We start from the raw sequence: 24,138 nt of genomic DNA on the forward strand, positions 1-24,138 counted from the left end.
TCTGCTGCCCAGGATTTCTGGGAGTTAAATTCCAAGAACATCTGGAGGCCCAGGGTTGGGGACCACTGATGTACATTATCATGTATATTGTAACACTTGTAGCACTCTGGTCGAGGCCCTCCAGAGTTTCTATGTAAATATGTGAAATGTCACGTCTTCCTTCATTCTCTGTCTCAATCTAAGTTTTTTTGTCCATTTGAAAGGGCCAGAGATTTTTAACCTCTATTTTTCTGGGGTATCATTTCTCCAGGGGTATCACCCCCCCCTTTTTTTACATGCTTCCAGTTCCAAAGAATCTAAATTCTTAGGCTGGGCCACTATGCAAGATGGAACAATGTAGTTCCCAGGTGCAATGTCTGATGGGTGGGGGAGGTGGGAGTAAAGGGAACCACACAAGAACCACCTGAGCAGACATCACTAGCACTTGGGAGGAATGAACAGCTAAGAACTGAACCTCTGCATTGCCGATATGATAAACAACGTTTCAAATGCATTTTTTCCTTCTGAAGACTGTTTTTTTTCTGCATAGACCTTCAGAGGAATGTGTACATCTAGTTAAACTCTCTAAAGACTGTTGATTTAGAGTTGAATACTGCCTTTGTTTTTGAGTCTGATAAGCTGTTAGTGTTTTTTAGAGCCCTGATTCTAATGAAAGCTCGTAATAACAATATTCACTCATAATTAATCTTCTCTTTACCAAAGAGGAAGGATAAGGCTGTTAAAACATCTGCTTAGACAAGAGATAAAGCTTTAGATAAAACCTCTGACAAACCATCAGATCGCAGTTTGGAACGCTTGAGGAGGGCAGTTTCACCAGCCCAAGCCATAGATAAACAAGAAACAATGGACGAACTGACGTAGATTGTGAAGGACATGTCCTGTAAAATGAGTCACAAGTTTGAGCAAGCAGAGAGATGAGCCAAGTCTATTGAAATGAGCATTAATAAGCTTTAAGATCAAGTTTCAGGAATGACAGAGGAGTTGAAAATTATCAATCAGAAAGTTAAAGAGCTGGGAGACAGGGCAGCAGAAAATGAAAGCAGGATAAGCACAATGGATGAGAGAATCAACGAAACAACCAAAAAGCTGATTTATTTGGAAGATAACTCCAGAAGGTCCAACATTAAAATAATGAATTTTCAATTGCAACATGGGCAAGACCCAAAAAAAAGATTATAAGCTGAGTTAACTCCATAATGGGTCCACAACACTTGAGTAAACTGGACATAGAAAGAGCTCATTTTGTTGATAATCCCAAAAGCCCAAGAACAAGACCAGTGGTGGTGAAGTTTTTTAATTATACAAAGAAAGCACAATATATGAGAGAAATCAAACAAAAAAAGACCAGCTGGTTTACAGGGGCACTAAGCTACAGATTTTCCTAGATTTAGGCAATGAGTCTTTGAATTGGAGAAAATGAAGCCTGTTATAGCAGTTTTGATCAAAATAATCTCAAATACCAGATGTTCAAATAGCTCATTCTATTCTATTCTAAATTCTAAATCCTGCCAAGTTATAAAAAGCAGCTATTTCAGAGGCTTTCACGCTTTATAAAGACTAAATAAAAAGTGTAATTAATCATTCTGAATGAAAAAGGAAGCTTTTTTAGATATGCACATTTTGTCTTATCATTGTATTTCATCTTTTTTCACTGGGCTGTAGGTACAAGTTACTTGCGTCTGTATGAGGTAAAAACATTGTTACTTTTTAGAGAATAAAAACTTGAAAACCCTGTGCCTAAATGTCCCCAAATTTGGTGCAGAACAAGCAGAGACACTCTGCTACATCTGTGCCAGATTTGGTACTGGTCTGAGGTCCAGTTTCATAGGTATAATTTTTTGTTTTTTGTTTGGGGCATCAGTATCATTTGATTTGCCTTATGGGATGCTTTTCTGCTCTTAACATCATAGTATATGGCAGCATGCTTGTGCAGCCATATTAGCATAGAGGAGAAAGCTGTCTGGCACCTTGGGCCATGGGGTAGTGCATAGCACAATCACTTTCTGGGAACATCTCCTCCAGAAATTAGCACAGCGATATCAATAAAATGGTACATTTAGTCTCAGCAGCCAGAAAAGGATCCCATAGTTGATGGTTGACAATGCTTTCACTCAGAGCAACCTCCTGTGAGCTCCCAGCTGGCTCCCCTCTGTTGAACCCTTCACAGTTTCTTACCTGGGGAGATACAGTTTGCCAGTCCACCTTCAGCTTTGACTCTGGTTTTCTTTTGCATCCTGGTTTAGGCATCTGGCTGTGGAGTCATAGGCTGAGAATTCAGTTCACCACTGTGCCTCTTTGACAGGGGTTGGGCTAAATAATCCATAGGATTTCTGCTAGCTCTGTAGCTCTAAGATTATTATCCTTTCAGTAGCAGCACCTTGAAAGCAATAGGTGTGATCAGGCACCAGGGTCAATTCTGAGGAGAGAGGTAGCATATGACTAGCTACTTGATGTCTCTCTTTGCACCACATAAGCCATTATAATGTAAAGCAGCCTTCCTCAACATTTTGTCCTCTTGATGTGTTGGATTACGACTCCCATCATCATCATCCCAGCCAGAAAGGCCAATGGTATAAGAGTCTGAATCTGCAATCTACTTCTTTTGAAAAATTTCCCATCATTTTTATGAGACTTACTCTTGTGTAAGCCTGTTTATGAGTACAGCTTAAAATTTATTTTTGAAACTTACATTATACTATGTAATAGCTAGTTTATGTTTTGCATTTATTCAGAAAAGAAGTACCTGGTCTGCGTTGAATGACCACCACCTAGTGGTGTCTGATCTAAAGCACAGTTTTATTTGCACTTGTGAAGGTGCCCCCACCCTGCACTATCATTGCACATCATATGATTTTTACAAAGCAAAGTAATCCAAGATTTCATTCAATAGCACTGTGTTTTTCTGTTACTACAGGTATATAATATTTTTCATTTCATAATTTGAGACTTGCAGACCATTTTAATCATACTGATCTGGAAATAAATCCCACTTGTTTTTAATTTGCCAAACTGACTCAAGTATATTTGGTTTCCCACTCACCCACACATTTTGATATTTCCTGCCCACTCTCAGATGTGATGGATGATCCTGAACAAATGTGAGAGAATACTAAATTTAGCTTTCCTCAGTTCACCTGGTAGACAAACCACTAGCATTCCATTGAGGGCAAAAACCTGAGAGCATGCCTTTGTGACATGGCCAGGTTGTGCCCTTGTGGGGTTATATAGGGCAGACAAGGATGGGGAGAGTTGCAAGCACAACACACATACAAACTGTGTTTGGACATAGCCAGTGAGCCCTTTGTCTATATGTCGTACAGAAAAATCAAACTTTTTCATGCTCCAGCATTGTTTGCTTTAAGATTTATCTCCCCACCCAGAGATCCAAGAAAGCACAGCTATTCTCTGAGACTTCAGCTAGTACTCTGAAATCTAGCAGTCATAATGATAGTCTTCCAGTGAAAGCGATTTAGCAGGTACAGTAGTTAAGTCCATTGTAACAATTTGTATCAGAAATAGTCATGTAGCTCCGTTGAGAGTACATGGATTTTATTTTTCACAAGCCGAAAGTCCTTTAATTTGCACCAGAAAGGCAACAACACTGGTGGTCTTATTTGGCAACAGTGGCAATTGAAATTGCCAAATCAACAGCACCCCATTCCCTGAGAATCTGGTCCAAAACCTGAGACAAGAGGATGGGGTCCTTTGACACCACACATATAGGCCACACAAAGGTTGGGAAAAACTTTAGGTGAAGCTAGTAAGCCCATATGTCACCTAGGAGAGGAGTATCCAAATTTTTAAAGACACTTCTTTCACTAAATTAAACTTCCTTCCCCTCTATCACCACTCACTTTGAGGTTTCTCTCCCTGCTTGGAAATTCGAAGAAACAATTCACCGAGACTCCATGCGTCACCCGGAGACCGGGCAGCTTACTGAACTTGTATCAGAGGTGAAATGTAAACCATGGATTTCCTGATTTCTAGCTCAACATTTTAGCCACAGTTCTTTCCCAGCACCGAATGAACTCAGTGGGATTTACTTCTGAATGCACATAATAGGATTCAACTATAGTTTGTAAATACATATGTTTAAGCTATATTCTTGATAGAAAAGTCTTCTCAGTAAATTGGTTTAGGATTGTGTTAAGAGGGCAGTTCACATGTTACTCCAGAAAGATTTCAAAAGAATGAAAATTTATTAAAGAGCTTGATTGCATTTCTTTAGACTTGAATTGGGATGATCGGCTTTTTCTACACTTCAAAATTGGCTCCTTTTTGCATATAAATTGTGTTTCTATATGAGTGCACTTGTAATCAAGGTAGGCTTTATATTCCTGTTATCTTAAGGTAGTGCCTTGTTAACTTCCATTTTCTCATTGTAGAGCACGCATATTTATAATCTCTTCATTCCAGTTTGTGCATCTGAAGAAATGTAAAATCTTGTGGGGTACTCTCAAAGGTACCACAATGTTTCCTCACTACAGTTATGGATATCTATGTGTCTATCTGTTGTGGATATTTATAGAGTTATTAAGGAACAGAATCATGGCTAGGGATACACATACAGTGGTGCCTTGCTTGATTAGGATAATTTGTTCCGTTCAAATCGCAGTTAAGCGAAATCCTCGTCAAGCGAAACGAAAAAGCCCACTGAAATGCATTGAAAACTGGTTCAATGCGTTCCAATGGGCTAAATACCTCAGCGTCCAGTGAAGATCCTCCATAGGGCGGCCATTTTCCGGTGCCTGTAAAGCGAGGAATCCATCCTAAAGCACAGCGGGGAGCCATTTTGCACAGTGGGTGGCCATTTTAGAGCCGCCATCTGAAATAGAGCAGGTCTTTCTTTCCAGAACGCATTAAGCCTCATGCTCAGTTCACTCTGCAGTAGGACCCTGAACAATATTTTTGCCATAAGTGCTGACACAGTGAACAACCTAAAATGCCCTCCTGTTCAGACCAAGATAGCTATTCCCTTTTCTCAAAATATTCACACATATGGTGATTCCAGTTAAGTTAAATATTAGTTGTCATCATTCTAATAATGTAAATGTACAATATGTACAATATTAATGTGAAGAATTATAGACCTACACATGCTTATTATTATTTGATTAAGAGAGAACAAACTTCCTGTAGAACCCCATAGAATCTTCTCACATACCTTAACTGTTCATCTGTATGTGCCTGAGTTCGGGAGCGAGAATAAGTATCTGCTGCAGGAGATCTTTACCCAGAATGCCATGGAAGAGGAGAAGCAAAAATAAAGCAACCAGGGCTGTAGTCATTTGTTGCTAAAGGAGTTGCTAGCACTCCTTTTGTAATAAGTCACAGACAAGTGTTTGTTTAAATGCCCTTGAAAATACAGGGCAAAATCCTGTTGCTTAGTGAAGTAAATTGCACTACAGTAGGTCCATTCAATGGGGATTTGGTGAGTCAACTATAATACTATTAATTCAAATGGGCCTCTTCTAACTGTGATTTACCATGCTATGGTAAATTGCAGTTAGAATCGGCCTATTAGAATCAGTGGAATTTATGGAGGAGTTGATTTACAAAATCTGCATTGAGTTAATGAGACTATTCTAGTGCAATTTACTATGCTAAGGTACATGATTTTGGCCATAGTAAATTCCAGGTGTTTCTATTACATACAAAACTGAAAGGCTGTTCCATTTGTTATTATGGAAAAACTCATTTCAATAATAACCCATTAGTCGTGTGGATTTTTAAAAATATGTTCAGCATGTTTGCTTTTAAAAACATGTTATCTATATTATCAATGCTTTCTTATAGTACTTGGTAATGTTTTGTACCACAGGCTAGTGGCTAGTCGTACTTCAATGCTTTAATAGTTCAGTCACTTTAAGAAAGAAAAGTTATTTTTATAAATGTGCAACTATAATGGTACAATAGAACCCCTGTATCCACTGGATCAACACAAAGTATATCGATTATACTTATTGTTAAAGTTATTATGTGTGGCAATGCAGATCTCAGAAAAGGAAATAACTTCATTTACTTGTGCAATAGGTGATACCTTTATAGACCACTTAAAAATCACTATGCAGTACACAAGCTTTTGTGGATCAAAACACCACTTCATCATGCTGTACCAGTGTGAAAACTCAAGTCCCAAAGTTCATGGCATGATGGATTTTGCTAGGCACATGTTTCTTAGATAGAAGTCAGGAGAGGTGCAGGAAGCAGTGATTGCTGTTTTAGCAGGTGGCGGAAAGACCAGTTGGATCTAAATTTGGCTGCCGTTAAGGGTTTATGTAGGAGGCATGCCAATGCCTTGAAAGCAGCAAAAAGGGTTTTCAACAGCAAGATCATTAATGAGGCCACAAACTGACAGGCAGAAAACGTCTGGGTGGTTCATGGTCTCACCAACCGTGGCCCTCAAAGGCCTTGCTTCAAAAAAAAAAAAAAAAAAAAAAAACAGCGGACAATTTATAGCCTTCTAAAAGGACATCCAGTCTGATCTTGACTTCACCAGCAGTTTGGTTGATTGGGTGGGGACTGCTGCTGCACCCTCTAACCCTGCCCATTTGGTTCAGTTTGACCTGGTAATGCCAAAGGAGGTTTCCAGGCTGCTGGTTAGGTGTAGGCTACTGCCTCCTAGCTCGATTCTTGCCTGCCTTGGCTAATAAAAGCTGACAATGGGGCTGTGGTGAATTGGGTTGTGAATATTGTCATCAAATTACTGAAGGAGGGATTTATCTCTCCTTGTGTAAAAGAAATCATTATCTGACCCACCATTAAATGCCCTCAACTGGCAATGAGTGATCATAACTTACTTCCAATTGCCAATATTATTTTTATGAGGAAGGTGATCAAGCAGGTAGTGGCTAATCAGCTTCAGACATACCTGGAGAAGCAAAATTGCCTTGACCCACTCTAGTCTGGATTCAGGCAACAACAGGGTACTGAGACAACACTGGTCACACTACACAATGAACTTTTAAGGGGAGCTGACAGGGGTAAAGGTACCCTGCTGGTTCTCCTTGATCTCTCAGTGGCTTTTGATACCATCCACCATGGTGTCCTCCTGAGCAGGGTCTCTGAGATAGGGATCGGGGGATGGCATTGAGCTTTCTTCAGTCCTTCCATGAGGAATGTGTCCAGACAGTTCAGCTTGGGGTTAACTTGTTGGCCCGTTGAACTCTCAATTGTGGTGTGCCCCAATGGTATCTGACATTTATGTTGAACTGCTGATGGAGATCATCAGGAGATTTGGAATAAGGTGTCATCAGTATGCTGGAAAAATATAAAGAGAGAATAAAATTGTAATCTAACAGATGTTTACTTAAATTTTAAATACAAGTATGGTAACAAATGTCCTCATAACTATAATCCAACAGTGTGAGCATAAACATATGACTTAGAACTGATCTACTGATGCAACAAAACAAAGCCTTTTTCCAAATTATACCTTATCACACAGCAAACACACACTCAACATCAAAAAAACTAAGATCATGGCCACTGGTCCCATCACCTCCTGGGAAATAGAAGGGGAAGATATGGAGGCAGTGTCAAATTTTATCTTCCTGGGCTCCATGATCACTGCAGATGGAGACAGCAGCCCTGAAATTAAAAGGCGCCTTCTTCTTGGGAGGAAAGCGATGACAAATCTGGACAGCATCTTGAAAAGCAGAGACATCACCTTGCCAACAAAAGTCCGAATAGTCAAAGCTATGGTTTTTCCTGTCGTGATGTATGGAAGTGAGAGCTGGACCATAAAGAAAGCAGACCGCCGAAGAATTGATGCCTTTGAATTGTGGTGCTGGAGGAGGCTCTTGGGAATCCCCTGGACTGCAAGGAGAACAAACCTATCAGTTCTAAAGGAAATCAACCCTGAATGCTCACTTGAAGGACAGATCCTGAAGCTGAGGCTCCAGTACTTTGGCCATCTCATGAGAAGAAGAAAAGAGTCCTTGGAAAAAACCTTGATGTTGGGAAGGTGTGATGGCAAGAGGAGAAGGGGACGACCGAGGATGAGATGGCTGGACAGTGTCTGCGAAGCAACCAACATGAACCTGACACAACTCCGGGAGGCAGTAGAAGACAGGAGGGCCTGGCGTGCTCTGGTCCATGGGGTCACGAAGAGTCGGACACGACTAAACGACTAAACACACAAAACACACAGCAAAGGAAAGGGGAGTTGCTATCTCATCACAGATTTGAATGCCTCTCCTCAGAGGAAAGCCCGACTGACACCCCTCGTCCACATTTGTGTAGGGTGATAGGGATGGGTGCAGCTCTGTTATCTGTCCTATAATGTGATCAATCAGTACTTTCAGAAAGCTGTCTGGTCTTGCAACATGACAGAAAAACCTGAAACCAACCAGCAGTGTTTAGTGCATGGAAGCAGGACTTCCGGAGATAGACTTGGGGGAGTAGAGGCAATGTCGCTTTTTGGTGCACCTCTGAGGTATAAATGTAGGCATCAAATATGGTGCCAGCTGTAATATCTCTCTCCATCTTCCAAGGTGGGCTGATAATCCATTTTTATAGGCAGATTGACCATCAAATGATGAGGCAGAGAGTAGTTTTATACTCATTTGATCAAGGTAAGTATTCTATGTGTGCTTTCCCTTGTTCAAAGCAACTTCCATTGTATATGGAGCTGGTTGCTTCATCAGTTTAGTTACAACCTCCTGACAGTGTGCTGGAGATGATGAGCTGCACTTATTCTGGAAGAAGAGGGATTTATAAGGCGCCCAGTCCTGGAAGTTGAGAAGGGGTACTACTAAGTCTCAAAGAGGCTGAAGGATTCTCTGTGGCTAAAAGTCACTTAAAAGCTTGTTTCCTGATGTCTATTGAAAGCATTGTATTAATGGAGTGACTAATTATATCAGGGTCTCCAGGTTCCATATAATGAACTGTTTTAGCTGCTTTTAAATCTGTAAAGAACAAACTTATTGAGGTTCATCTTGAGAGCTTACTCTGACTTGCACCTGTGCTTGTGCATTTTTTCTACATATTTTTGAAATGTATGTTATTTGTGTGCATTTTTCAAATGCTTTGCATTGGTTAAGGCAGAAGTAGGTGTGTCCCCACCCCACCCCCACTGTTGTACAGTACTGCAGCTCTGACCCTTCACTGTGAGTTATGCTGATTTGAGCAAATGAGCGTTCTGAGTGCTCAGCAGGTGGAGGACCACAGGTGCCTCTCCCTAAATAGTTCCTATCTGTATTTTTCAAATATACACATATTTTCTTGCCTGTTTTTAAATCTACAATTGTTTTGGGTGAGTAACACCCAAGTGAGGAAATGAGAAGACTTTAGTTGACATTCTGTATCCAATCCAGTTGTAGAAGTTGTAAATTGGATAATTTATGGTAAAAGAAAAACAGAAATGAAATTCTCATTAGTTTCTGGGTTGTGCTTCATAGCAAATACAGTGGTGCCTTGCTTAGCGACGTTAATCCGTTCCGGGGAAAACGTTGCTAAGCGAAAACATTGCTAAGCGAAATTAAAAAGCCCATAGAAATGCATTAAAATGTGATTAATGCGTTCCTATGGGCTTAAAACCTCACCTTTAAGCGAAAATCCTCCATAGCGCCGCCATTTTCGCTGCCTCTTAAGCGAGGAAAAACAGCGGGCGGCCATTTTGTTTTCCCAGCAGCCATTTTGAAACCGCCGATCAGCTGTTTAAAAAGGGTCGCTTTGCCATGATTGCTTCCCCGTGATCATCGCAAAGCGAAAAAAAAAAACATAGGGATCATCACAAAGCAATTGCTTTTGCGATCGCAAAACTCCGTCACTAAGCAATTTCGTCGCTCAACGGAGCGATCGCTATGCGAGGCACCACTGTATAGAAAATGGAGTCTAGGGTTAAGAGAGGAAAGCGTGGGACTGAGTTTTAAGATTACAGACAGAGGAAAGGTGGTTTGGGAAATCCATACAGGAAAGATAGGCAAAATAGATGGTGTGGAGAGAGATTCATTCCATAATTTGTTCAATTTGGGGCAGTTCTGGGTATGCATAAATATTTAACCGCTTAAACATTGGCTATAGGACTCTATCCTCAGTTACGCCACAGTTTTTAGGTGGAAAAGTTAAAATGTAGTGTTATGCTAGCAGCCACGAGATGGCAGTGCTAACAAACATTGTCAAAGGATGAAAGTTTTGAGAAAAGTAATTTGGCAATTGCAAAGCACAAAAGATAAACATATGTTGGGTGCTCTGAAATAACTGAAAATGGAATGAAGAACAACAGCCATCGGAACATGTTCACTATGTGTCACAATCCTGGCTGTAATAAAACATGGAGCAACTACAGGGAGAGCCTGTTTTCAGAGCCTGTTTTAAAAACTCTGGCATTTTGTAGTGCCAGGTTCACTTACATGAAGTCTTCATATACGTTGTTATAAGCACTGGTTATATGCACTAAGTATACATGATACTTACTGTCACATTACTTGAGTTTGCTACTCTGGAGAATGGAAAATGGGAGTCCAGATGGAATGAGAGTAAAAACTAGGAGGGTGGGGATGGTGTAGTTCTGTCCGCATCTTCCTCCTCATTCTCCTCTTCTTCACAAGAACATAAGAAAAATATTGTGCATTTCAAAGACTAACATAGGCTGGAAAAGAATGACATAGCTCACATTAGAAAATGAACAAGGGTCCCTACGTCTGTCCATTAGAACCCATCTACAAACATCACTTGTACCCCTGCATCTACTCTGTGTTACTCACAACTACATGATTGTGTTACTGTTCATCCACTAATGTGAGCTATGCCATCCTTTGCCAGCAGTGGCCCTCTGTCTTCAGTATAGAGCAAAAATGTATTCTCTGTACAAGAGGATGAGTGAACACAAATCTGCATTGCACATGGCAACTTATAAAAAAAACAGCAATGCTGCTTTGGATACTTTGTTATCCAAAGCAGAATGTTTCACTGGCTGTATCGCTTGTTAGCGTTCCTGGCCTTGCTGTTCATAATTCTCACACTCTTGCAAACATTGTGTACTCCTTAGCTAGAGCCATTGACCACACTTACACTGCTATTGCCCTGCTGAATTAGGAACAACAACAACTACATGATGCTATTTTAGACAATCACGCAGCATTGGATTATCTTGTGTTGGGTAATCACATCAGTGGTGAGTCTTTTGCCAATCTCTGTTGCTTTAACTTATCTGATACTAGTCATGGAGTAAATAATCAATTTGCTCAGCTTAGACAGCTTGCCAATAACATACAATAGGACATCCTTCCTGGTGGGATAGTTTGTGGTCATGGCTACCCCACTTTGGATGGCTTCATATTGTATTAATATATGCTCCTCATACTGCTTATAAGTTCCTGTTGCTTTATTCAATGTATACCAGCCTTCTTTTCCATGATAACTACCTGTCTCAAAGCTTCACCCTCAGGCCTTCACCGAAAATACTTATATGTAGTTCACAAATATATGAAAGAATATGTCCCTTTGCTTAACAAACTAGGGGAAATGTGGGAAACGTCTGCTTAAAGGTTGTAGCTGCATTCTATTCCAGTGACGTGCATAGACTCCTGGCTGGATGTGGCAGCTGCCAGCAGTTGGGGTAGCCCCTTCTTCTGCCCTTTCGCTTAGCAGTAACCATAAGATCAAAGGGTTATTTTAGCCAATCCTAGTTACGATTAGGTAACTAGTATCCTATCTGTTTCTCTCAACATACTATATAATCATGCTAAGTCAATAAAAAGAGCCCTCAGGTCATTGCCAGTAGCCTCTGCTGGCTCGGACTTTCGCTGTCGACTCCTTTGTTCTCTCCTTCAGGCAATTAGCCATTCCTTTGTTCCATGATCACCCACACAATACCCTACACAAGAGTCAATTGTGTGTATGTGATGAGGGGAATGTAGAGACACTTAGTCATGTACATCGCAAGGCTGCATTAATTTGATGTTTGGCATGTTTCATAGCCTTGGTGATGGGTATGGAGTCAGCAGGAGACTGATGTCCCTGGAGTACATTAAACAAAGGCTGCAATTCATGAGTAGGAAGGTACAAAAATGGACAAGCTCAATTTAGTGCCCAAGGAACTGTTGGAACTGCACTAACGTAAAGACATATAGTCCTCTGTAGGACCCTGATACAAATTGGCAAAAGACCCTAAAGGGGTACCTTTGTCTGGGATTTATAACCAGGCTGCTCTAACAATGTCACCCACTTGTGCCAATCCCCTGTTTAGGGATGGTAATCTGCTGTGCTATGGTGACAAAGAGTCAATCTCCATTTAGCTAATCTGCAAACACAGCAATATAGTTTTGTAAATTATCCATGACCAAAATGACAGCAGCATCTCTCCATTCCTGCATGAAAAGTACAAGAGTGAGCATTGCTTTAACAAAGACTTTCCAGTCAGCTGGAATAAGATTTCCATTTCCTTGTAAGCCATCAACCAACCCAAGAGTAAAACTCTATGGAGACCGTTCTTCATCGTGGTCTTCTGTGAATGCACACAAAAGGGTTAAATCAGCGCCAGCGATGATCCTCTCGGAATGTTCTAGAGCTAAAAGAAACAAAGTTGTAGATTAGGTACACTGCGCATGCTCCTCCCACCCAGCCTCAGTTCCATTTCTCCGCTGTGCGAAGTGGTTCCTTTCGGCTAGAGCTCTGATATATTTTCTTATTCTTGGACTTTTTTCGGCTTTGGACCCTGCGGTTTTTGACCCTGTACGACTACCGACTATTCTAACCTCTCCTATCCTGACGCGGATTGTTTATTTGGACTTGGCACTGGTTTTTCGCTGGTTGTGACGAATCGGGTTTTTCCCGCCTAAACCAACGGTCTCCTGGGTGCGGCGGATTTCGCTTTTGCAGCTTATGTCCCCGTCTGGCCCATTTAGTCGCTGCGTGGACTGCAATCGCAAGCTCCCTTTTCAGGACAGACACGAAAAGTGCCTTTTTTGTTTGGGGGAGGCGCATTCCCCCCAGGATTGCAGGCACTGTAGGGCTTTCACAAAACCTGCCCTTCGTGCATGCCAACAGCGCTTGAAATATCATCTTTGGGACGCTGCCCTGGCTGCTTCACAACCATCATCTATGGAGTTCCCCGCCTCCGCCGCTGCCCCATCGACTTCTACCAGCCTGGGTCAATCCTGCACCAAGGCTCAAAATAAGCTTGGGGACAAACCTTCAAAGAAAAAGGCACCATCTTCCAAAACCGCGGCGTCCAAACCTGCGAAGCAACCAAAGAAAAAGGCGGGTAAAGAGCTGGGGGCAACCGAACAATTGCTATCTGCTCCTGCTCCTATTCCGTCCCCTATTTTGGAGGAGTCTCTAAGAGACAGAGAATCCCTGTCGGAGGTACCGATCTCGCTACCTCCTAGACAGGCTGAGCCACTGGATGTTCCTCGGGCTTTGTCCCCGACGCCTCGCCAGCTTGCTTGTGCTACCGCAAGCTTGGTGTCTCCGCCCCATAGCCCTGTATCTACCGGGCGGGCGTCGTTGGCTCATTCCTCCTCATCGGCATTGAGACAGAGGTCGTCGCCGAGGAAGCGCTCTCGCAAGAGGAAGCACATTTCGAAACGCCGATGTCGGTCTCCCGACAGGCGTTCTCGACGTCGGCAGAGATCCTCTTCGGAAGATTCCTCATCTTCCTCTTCCCCGCCGAGAAGGCGTCGACGCCGACATCGTCGGAGGTACACATCTACCTCGTCCTCCACATCACAGGACAGGCGTCGACGTCGAAGGAGGGCAAGGCACGCTTATACTTCATCGTCTTCATCCTCTTCACCTCCGCGGCGGCATCGATGTCGACATCGTCTCGACGCCGAACCACCCCCGTTACCATCTAACGTTACAGGGCAGATTAAGGATGCCTCGGCTGTTATTTCTTCTGCACCATCCCTAACACTTACTCCTCAGCAACCAGTTAGGGAGCCCTCGCGACCTCAACCACCACCACGAAAACGGAGGCGTTCCCCCTCCTCCGAAGACGATGCTCTTTTTTCTGATACTTGCTCTGAGTCTGAGGACGAGCCGCATCCTCCGGATGATAAAGGGGAGCTGCCAATGGGTGAGGAGGTAGGCTCTGACACTGGTGACCCTCATGCCTCCTCACCGTCAGAGGATTTCTCCTCATATTCACAGATGCTTTCCAGGTTGGCTAAGGTGCTCAAGCTTCAAGTGGATGCGCCCTCTATAGTTGAAGAGGACCTCATATTTGGAGACATCAATAGTGAGCGCTCCCCTCCACCTACTTTGTCTTACCTCTCTGCTCTGACCAATATAATTAAAGAATTCTGGGAGCAACCATCTAACACTCCCTCTCTATCTCGACGTACTGATAATCTTTATAGGATATCAGGAGAAGATACCAGGTTCCTCCTCAAACATCCTATTCCCAATTCCTTAATAGTGGAAACTAGTTGCACTAAACCGACGGGGAGATCACACGTCACTCCCACTAATAAGGAAGGCAAAAAACTAGAGGTGCTTGGCAGGAAAGTTTATTCGCTTATCGCCTTTATTTTACGAGTTGCCAACTACCAGACTGCATTAGGAGCGTATCAGAAGCAGCTCTGGCTTAAAGTCTTGCCTGGGCTGCGGATGATACCTGAGGACGCTAGACAGGACTTTCTCAACACTTATGAAGAGGCTCAAACTGTCTCTAAGCATCTGCGTATAGCTACAAAACATTCTGTTGAGGCTGCGGCTAGGATTTTGATGTCTGCTGTCACTCTTCGTCGTCATGCTTGGCTTAGAGAAGCCAACATACTAGATGATGTCAAGGCGAAAGTGGAAAATCTGCCCTTTGACGCCTCGGGACTTTTCAGTGACAAAACTGATCTATACCTTGAGGAACTGCATAAAGCAAAAAAGACTGCCAAATCATACTACATACAGCCTCAGTCTAAATATAACAGATACCACTGGAAGAAGCCTTACAATCAGTACTTCCAAGGCTCACAGTACAAGCAATTCAAGGGACAATCTCAAACTAGGTCTGCCACTGCTGCTTCATCTTCCAATACTTACCGTCCTCAGCATTCTCAGCGTCGTCAGGGGTTCAAACAACCTGCCAAAAAATCAAAACAGTACCTTTGACCCAGTCATCTCAGTCCCAACACAACACGGAACAAGACTTTCTCCTTATCTCCAGAATTGGTTAGCTATTACAGGAGACTCTTGGGTATTAAACATCGTTCAATTCGGTTATCTTTTGGAGTTTATAAAATCGCCTCCTCTAGGGCAGGTTCTCTCTACATCATCAGATCCTGTCCTAGAAGAAGAAGTTTTTTCTCTGCTACGGAAAAATGCTATTCAAAGAGTTCCCGTTTCAGACATCAAAGACGGCTTTTATTCAAGATATTTCGCCGTCCCCAAGAAGGACAAAGGCATCAGACCAATTTTGGACTTGAGAAAACTAAATACTTACCTCCATCCGCGAAGATTCCGCATGGTCACCTTAGAATCGATAATCCACCTGTTGAAAAAGAACAGTTGGTTTCTCGTCATAGACTTGAAGGATGCCTATTTTCATATAACGATACATCCCCTCCATCGCAAGTACCTCAGATTCCTTTTTCACGACACCATTTACCAGTATCTGGCCCTCCCCTTCGGCTTGGCCACAGCTCCCAGAACCTTCACCAAATGTATGGCGCCCGTAGCAGCGTTCTTACGTCTAAACGGAATTCAAGTATTCCCGTACATAGACGATTGGTTAATAGTCTCCACATCCAGACGCCGTGCTCTGAAAGACAAAACATATGTGCTTCATGTTCTACGCGGCCTAGGTCTTACCGTAAACATCAAAAAGTCTCACCTAGTCCCATCTCGGGTCGTCAACTACATCGGGGCGAAGATAGATGCCAGAAGAGGACGCATCTTTCTACCACCAGAGCGCATACAAAAAATATGCCAAGCAATCCGGCAGTTTCAACCGGGGGCAACAGTCACAGCAAAACACGCCCAGCATCTCCTCGGTCTGATGGCCTCAACGACCCCAGGGTTGGCTCACGCCAGGTTGAAACTCAGGTCCCTTCAAGCGTGGTTTCTGTCACAATTCAACCCAGAGACAGATTGTCAACACAAACGGCTTCCAGTCACCCGGGAGTTAGCTCGACAACTCCAATGGTGGGGTTTCACTCCGCATTTGGCAATAGGGCGCCCATTTCGACCGCTCCGGCTGTCGGTACAGGTGACCACAGATGCGAGCCCTATCGGCTGGGGTGCACACTGTGGTCCTCACAAGATACATTCCCTGTGGACAGCGCAGGAGAAGATACTACACATCAACCACTTGGAAATCCTAGCCATTTTCAAAGCTTTCAAGACGTTTCTACCTCTGGTACAAGGTCGGGGTGTCCAAGTAGTCACGGACAACACCACGGCCTTGTACTATGTGAACAAGCAAGGGGGCACGCATTCACAGTCGCTACTTCTCATCACCGTGATGTTTTGGGAGTGGTGCTACCGCCATCATGTCTTCCCCGTGGCGATACATATTGCCTCGGAGGACAACACAATGGCGGACGATCTCAGCCGCCGTACCAGTCAGATGCACGAGTGGCAACTAGACAACAGGATCTTCCAACGCATTTGCCAACGTTGGGGCACTCCAGTCATGGATGTTTTTGCAACGATACACAACCGAAAGTGTCCTGCTTACGCCTCCAGAGCGGGCAGGGGTGCGGGGTCGTTGGGAGACGCGTTCATGGTCAGCTGGGACGTCGGTCTCGTATACCTGTTTCCACCCTTTCCTCTTATTCAAAGAACATTAATCAAGATCAGGGACGAAGCGGTAGAGGCCATTCTGATAGCACCCTTTTGGCCCCGTCAACCGTGGTTCCACACATTGTCGAGAATGTCCACGGATGTTCTCCCACTTCCTCTCTTTCCGGAGCTTCTGACACAACATGCAGGCAAGATGCTCCATCCGGATCTGGACACGCTACATCTCCACGCGTGGAAGATATCCCGCAAATCCAGGAGGTACTGGCCATGTCTAAGAAACCATCGACCATGAAGCTGTACACTTACAAATGGCAAAGTTTCCTAAAATTTACAGCTTCTAGAGGGTTAGTCCCGTCTCTGACAACCTTATCTACCCTGCTCCAATTTCTGCGTTATCTCTTTGACTTCAACCTCTCTATTCCCACTTTGAAGGTTTATATAGCAGCGGTTGTTTCATTTCAGCCTCGTGGTTCGTCGGCTTCCCGTCTTTTTTCTCACCCGACTGTTAAGGCATTTCTGAAGGGTTTGGCAAACTTACGACCACCAGTTCGACCTCCTGTTCCTCAGTGGTCTTTGCAGTTGGTTCTTCGCGCCCTCACGCGACCGCCTTTTGAACCCATGGCGCACTGTGACTTGAAGCTTTTGGCCCTTAAAACCCTTTTTCTAGTGGCTATTACCTCTGCGCGGCGTGCTAGTGAACTGGCTGCTCTCAGAGTGGACCAGCCCTTTTTACAGTTTTTCAGGGAGAAGGTGGTCCTCCATACCGATATCTCCTTTCTTCCCAAGGTGGTGTCCCAATTCCACCTAAATCAACCTATTATTCTACCGACGTTGTTCCCGAATCCTTCTAATGACACGGAGCGCATGCTCCATACTCTGGACGTTCGGCGGGCGCTTGCCTTTTATGTCTTCAGATCTAAGGAGTACCGTTTATCTAACAGACTCTTTTTGTGCTACTTTGGTTGTAAGAAAGGGTTACCAGCGTCACCATCGACCCTATCGAGATGGCTTGTGTCTACGATCTCACTAGCCTATGAGCTCCTGCATAAAGACCCTCCTGAAGGACTCAGAGCCCATTCCACCAGGGCAGTTGCCTCATCTACAGCTCTCTTACGTGGCATTGATGTACCCGATATCTGTAGAACAGCCACGTGGTCTAACATTTCTACGTTCGTCGACCACTACAGACTGGATGTGAGAGCTAAGAAGGAGGCTTCCTTCGGGAGAGCGGTGCTGACATCAGTTCTTCAGTGACGTCCCTCCATCCGGTGAGTCAGCTAGCTAGTCACCCTTTTGTGTGCATTCACAGAAGACCACGATGAAGAAAGTGGGGTTACTTACCTGTAACCATGGTTCTTCGAGTGGTCATTCTGTGAATTCACACAATCCCACCCTGCCTCCCCACTGTCCGTCACTGATTTTTACGATTCTCTTGCTCAGCCTTATGGCTGCTTCTAGTGGCGGATAAATGGAACTGGGTGGGAGGAGCATGCGCAGTGTACCTAATCTACAACTTTGTTTCTTTTAGCTCTAGAACATTCCAAGAGGATCATCGCTGGCGCTGATTTAACCCTTTTGTGTGAATTCACAGAATGACCACTCGAAGAACCATGGTTACAGGTAAGTAACCCCACTTTTTCAACTACACTTTTTTTGAACTCTTTAAACATAGCAAGGGGAAGACTTTCATGAACGCACTGCCCCTGATTGTTAGGAACCACAGGACAAACAGACATAACAGGGAGGGTGGCAGCAACGTCCTCTGGGCTTCCTTGGGCCATGACATCAGATAACATCTGCTGCACTGCTGAACAAGTAGGGGAGAAGTGAGGAGGAGGAGAAAGGGGAGACAGGACTGTTGGAAGAGTGATGACAGCTGTGTAAGAAGGATTGCTTCTATTTTCATGGAGATCTGATGGCTTAAAGGGTGGCAAAATCTGAGAGGCTGTTGGAAGGTTAGCTAAAGACTGGGCTAACAAAGGGTTTGCGATCTTTGAAATCGCGTCCCTGCAAAGATGCCATGTATGAAGGAGTTTAACTGGAGCAACAGGGTCTTTGTGCAGTTTATTCCCAATTTTATCCCAATCTGAAAGCTTAAGGCTGCCCTCTTCTGGATACCAAGGACATTAAGTACCTATTTCTGTCAATAAATCCTCTACTGAGGCATATACACTATGGCGGCCTTCTTTATGGAGCAAGTAAATCAGGTCCTTTTGATGTTGAATTTGAAGAGCTGTAAAAATGTTTCCCATCTTGAACGAATACTCACCGGGATCCAAAGGAGGATGTGAGGATGCGTCTGAAGCCCTTGCCGGGTGGGGTGAGCTCCTTTGATTGCCTCAGGCAATGTCACTTTGATGGAAAGACCAGCGAACAACACCCATCAATCACAGTGACAGATCATCTCTCCCTCTTATCACAACAATACACCCATAACTAAAAAACACGCTGATCACCATAATCACCCAATCTCCTGAAAAGGACAAAAGCTGATCCCACAGCTATAAATACTCATCTATCCAACAAACTGCACCAGAGCACAGACAGAGTTCTGACTCCTGTCCTCTGAAGATGCTGGCCACAGAGACTGGCAAAATGTTAGGAAGAAAATCCTTCGGAACATGTGGAAAAGCAGGCAAGCTTGGGCAATTTTTGAGAGAATTGACCCCCAGCTTCCCTGAGCTTTCTTGAATGTTCAAGCGACCATGTGCCTTTTTGGGAGCACATACTTGTGCAAAAAGCTCTTCTCCACCTTGAACTTCAGTAAGTCCAAGTCCAAGTCCAGACTTACTGATGATCATCTTCAAGCCATACTGAGGATCTCAACTGCTTCCTCCTTCAAGCCAAATGTGGCTCGACTATGCAAGAGGAAGGACTGCCAGGTCTCTAGCATCAAGGAGTTGGCAAGAGAAACCATGTTCAGAAGAACAATTCATATTCTTCAATGTTCCATTCATGTTCACAGCGATTCATGTTTAGAAGAAGACTAAAGGTTAAACAATTATTAATACAGACATTTGAATTTGAATACAGATGATATAGAAGACTGAAGAAATCACATATATTTGCTCACTAGAGAATTATTATTATTATTATTATTATTATTATTATTATTATTATTATTATTATTATTATTATTATTATTATTATTAGTAGTAGTAGTAGTAGTAGTAGTAGTAGTAGTAGTATTATTAGTATTATTAGTATTATTATTAATAATAATAATAATAGTAGTAGTAGTAGTAGTAGTAGTAGTAGTAGTAGTTGTTGTTGTTATTGTTATTGTTACAGATTTATTTTTTCTTACCTAAATTCTTAATTTGTTTGTATATTTTTTCATTTTATTTTGTGTTAAAAAATAAAAATTAAGAGATTTGAGAAGACTGGAAATTTTTTAACAAAGCTTTTCTTATGGAAAACCTGATGCCTCATCCAGACTCTGCCTCCAGCGGCCCCTCAAGTAAATTGAATTTGAGACCCCTGAAATAAAAGGTCAGCTGGGACTTCTCGTAAAAGCAGAGAAGATTCCGAAAATACAATAAACATATGTTTATAATGATACAAATTTATTTATTTATTTATTTATTTATTTATTTATTTATTTATTTATTTATTTATTTATTTATTGTATTTATACCCCGCCTATCTAGTCATTTCGACCACTCTAGGCGGCTGCAATCTAGTTTGATTCTGCTCCGGTATCAACACCGTCTTAACTGGCAGCAATGACTTAAACTGTCTTTTAATGAAAGTGAAAGAAGAAAGTGTCAGAGAACTGCATGTCCGTATTGACAACGAAGAGATTGAGATGGTTAAAACTTTAGTATGCCATGGTTCAGTCATCAATCCAAAAAGAGACTGGAGTGAAGAAATCAGAAGAAGACTGAGAATTGGAATGGGAGCAATGAAGGAGTTAGAAAAAATCATCAAGTGTAAGGACGTGTCACTGGAGACCAGAAGCAAAATCATCCACATGATTATATTCCAAACCACTATGTATGGGTGTGAAAGCCGGACAGTAAAAAAACTGACAGGGGGGATTTGATTCATTTGAAATACGGTGCTTGGAGAAGAGCTTTGCAGATGCCCTGGACTGCCACAAAGATGAACAACTGGGTCCTAGATAAAATCAAACTCGTACTTTCTCTAGAGTCAACACAGATGAAACTGAGATTGACCTACTTTGGGAGGATCACAAGTAGGTAAGGTTCTCTGGAAAAGAGAAGAATGCAGCAGGAAAAGTTCAAAAATGAGATGGACTGATTTCATAAAGGAAGACACAGACTTGAGTTTACAAGAGCTGAGCAGGGTAGTTGAGGGCATTTTGGAGTTAGCTCATTCATAGGGTCACCAGAAGTCAGAGGTAACTTGACTGTAAGTAACAATAAGAACAAGGATTAAAACATGTCTACATGCACTTTTGTAATGTGTATATTTTTACTCATTGAATTTTATATTTTACATTTTGTGCAATTTCCACATCCCATCTCAACCCTTGCAAATGTATAGATTTCCAGAACAAGACATGTTATCTTCCATTAGCAGTCACAGGAGGTGAAAAATAGATATTTCTGTATGGAAATATGAATCCAGTATATTTATTTCCCACTCCACCTAGGAATTTAGGAGAACAGAAGCAATCTTTACACTTGCTGTCAAGTCAGACTTAAGCCACACCAGTGACTCAACTCATATTTGACCTTTTTTCCCAATGACTTGGACTTGACTCATAACCCACACACACCTTCCTTTTTTCTGGGCAAAATAGCTTGTTTTTAACAGGGAGTTAGACTTGTGCCTTGGGATTCGAGACTTGGTGCTAAAGACTCAGATTTGGACTTGGGTCTCAGACCCAAAGACTGCCAACATATTTGCAATTTACAACCAGAATCATTTTCATTTATGTCTACAGCTTGTCCACCATTTTTCCTGGCAATCCAGTCAGATACCTTGCCTAGTCTACTTTTTGATTTAGTGGATCCACTTTACAAATAATCTTTTATTTTATTTTGTATCTTGCTCACAAACTCTCTCAAGGTCTGTGGTGAAAATGAGTATTTTCCTAATTTCAAGGACCATTGCAAACATCCCTGATTTGGTTTGCCCAGGAAGAATCTTTTGCTGGCGCTTCATTGTCCTCAATCTTGTTTATTAAATTAATTTGGGGGAAATGGTCATAGCAGGATATTTGTTTATAAGATGATGTATCATTTCTTCCGCAGAGATAATACAAATGCAGGAACAAGTGATACCTTTATTGGACCATTATGAATATAAAACAAAGAACAAAAACAAACAGCAAGCTTTTGATGATAATTCATCTTCTAGCTGTGCACCAGGTTCTTGTAGGTAGTTCCCAAATTAAATACTTTAATTAAAGTCCCAAAGTCTCATGGCTGGTATAGGGGCTAGGTTTAGCTTCTTAGATGGAATGCCTGCAGCCAGGATTTTGGAATTTATGACCGAACTCTTTTTAAAACCAAATACTGGCTGAGGATGAGTTTGAAACTACACCCTCCTCCCACAGCCCCCTTGCAGACTGTAAACTGTAGACCATTATATTCTTAATGGTCCATTAAAGGTATTACCTTTTCCTGCATTTGTATTGTTTCGAGGACCATGTGGCCTTTTCCTGATTTTTCCATAGAGATAGTTTAAGTACCAAAATCTGCTTGAACAGGTTTTCTGTCTGGCTGATTTTTTGAACTTTGACCTACATTTTGCTTCTTCCAAGCTATCTCTGTTCTGATGTTTGCCTCTTTTTTGTCCTTGTGGGACATTATGCTGCTGTTTCAAAGGGAAGAGTTTGCCCATTTATCATTTGTGGTTGATGGTTAGCTGACTTCTCTTGACCTACATTGTGCAGTGGTGCCTCTGCAGCCATTAACCCAGTAAATGTCATGCTTCAACCTCAGCTTCTGCTCTTAATGTTCAAACTGCTTATGCTTCAACCATTTTAACAGAATATATCCAGTAAAAAGTATTCTTTTGCTTGTTTGTTAAAGAAATGTGTCACATAATGACACATAATGACAAAAACTCTGAAGGGTTGCAGTGTGCCTTGAAATCCTGTTTTCTGGTGCTAATTTTTAAGGCCACATCAGTTCCCCCACAGAGCCTAGAAGTCCTCTCTCCAGGATGTTACAAAATTTGGTCTTATTTCTAGATATACTCTACCTCCCAAACAATTTCTCTCTAACAAGCAGGTGAAGTATACTGAAGCTAATGATCACAAAACAAGTACTGTACTAGTCATTCAGAAAATGAAAATGAAGCTGCTCCTACTAAGGCAAAAGTTAAAGGTATGGTCTCAAGTCTATATTGTCATTACTTCAGAAGCAGAAGGGAGATCAGGATGTACTGATCTTGTAGTGAGCTGCAGTAGACCAAGAAGGACTTCTGGCTTGTCAGACCTCACTTGGGGGCCCTCTGTATTATCTCCCTTATAAGCCAAATGAAGCCACACAGAAGCCTAGATGTTTACAGCTGACAAATGTTTTATATGTTTGTCATAACTGACATTTTTCCAGGAAAGGGTTAATAACGGAAATCAGACAATCATAGACAAGTGTTTCAAAATTCATCTAGATATATTAAGTATAAATATTTTCTTTGTTGCAATAATTTCAGGCAACTTTCAAAGCCTATATTTTTATACATTTTATCTATTTACTTCGTTTCTATGTTACATGAGCATAACATGTGATCCAGTAGTACTGAAGAACATATATAACTTTTGAGAATTCACGGACAAAACTTAAAATTTTCAGGAGCATCTCTTTTTAAAAAGAAAGACTCTTGAAAGTAAAAAAAGAACAATGTAAATATTTCAAATGCCATCTAAAATAAAAACTACATCTCTTGTAGTCATCAAGAATAAAAATACATAAAGTAAAAAAAAAACCCACATTATCTAGGTCCAAGCAAATTAAGATACACAGAAAAACATTTCTAAACAACGCTCACCCACCGTATCTCTAAGGAGGAAATCTCATTGTTGATTTTTTGGAGCCACTTGCTTATCTGTGGCCTTGGATAAGATGCAGCCGCTGCTGCATCTCTTCACTGATTCCTCTGATTCTTATGATGGGAAAACACAGCTTATTTATATTCTAAATTTTGTTTGCTTAATTCTTCTAAAAAACAGCAGCCACCCCTGCCCGTAAACATCAGTTATTTACTTTATCTGCTTGTTTTTGCTTATAAGCAGAAAGAAAAACAATGCTGACATCATCACTGTGGTTTCTAAGCAAAACAAAATATATTTACACCAATGGCTCTTTTGTGTTGCTGTATTGTCGTATTTAGCACCAAGAGCTAGCATCAGTTACCTCTCTGGAATTTTCTTAAGGGTTTCTGAGCATTTTTTGGAAATGCTTGAAGGACTCAAGTGGTTTTCAGTCAATGGTGAGTTTGCACTTTGCTGCTTATCTAATCCTAACTCATGACATG

The 24,138-nt window shown here is 42.1% G+C and overlaps 1 protein-coding gene and 1 long non-coding RNA gene across 8 annotated transcripts in view; one reads left to right on the top strand and one right to left on the bottom strand.

The window, feature by feature from the left end:
* The window catches only part of KCNIP4 (potassium voltage-gated channel interacting protein 4), a 522,091-nt gene that overhangs the window by 58,095 nt on the left and 439,858 nt on the right, over positions 1 to 24,138 (top strand). The window lies entirely within an intron of this gene.
* The window catches only part of LOC110072267 (uncharacterized), a 48,378-nt gene continuing 30,070 nt past the window's right edge, over positions 5,831 to 24,138 (bottom strand). For 2 of the 3 annotated variants that reach the window (XR_012087579.2, XR_012087577.2), the window contains 3 exons: positions 18,956 to 19,038; positions 10,420 to 10,594; positions 5,831 to 7,260 (listed from right to left, as the gene is read on the bottom strand). This is a non-coding gene — a long non-coding RNA (uncharacterized LOC110072267). The remainder of the gene's footprint in view (positions 7,261 to 10,419; positions 10,595 to 18,955; positions 19,039 to 24,138) is intronic. The other variant, XR_012087578.2, reaches the window with a different exon arrangement.

This window comes from Pogona vitticeps, chromosome 5 (genome assembly GCF_051106095.1).
Source record: "Pogona vitticeps strain Pit_001003342236 chromosome 5, PviZW2.1, whole genome shotgun sequence".
In the NCBI taxonomy this organism is placed as follows: Eukaryota; Metazoa; Chordata; class Lepidosauria; order Squamata; family Agamidae; genus Pogona; species Pogona vitticeps.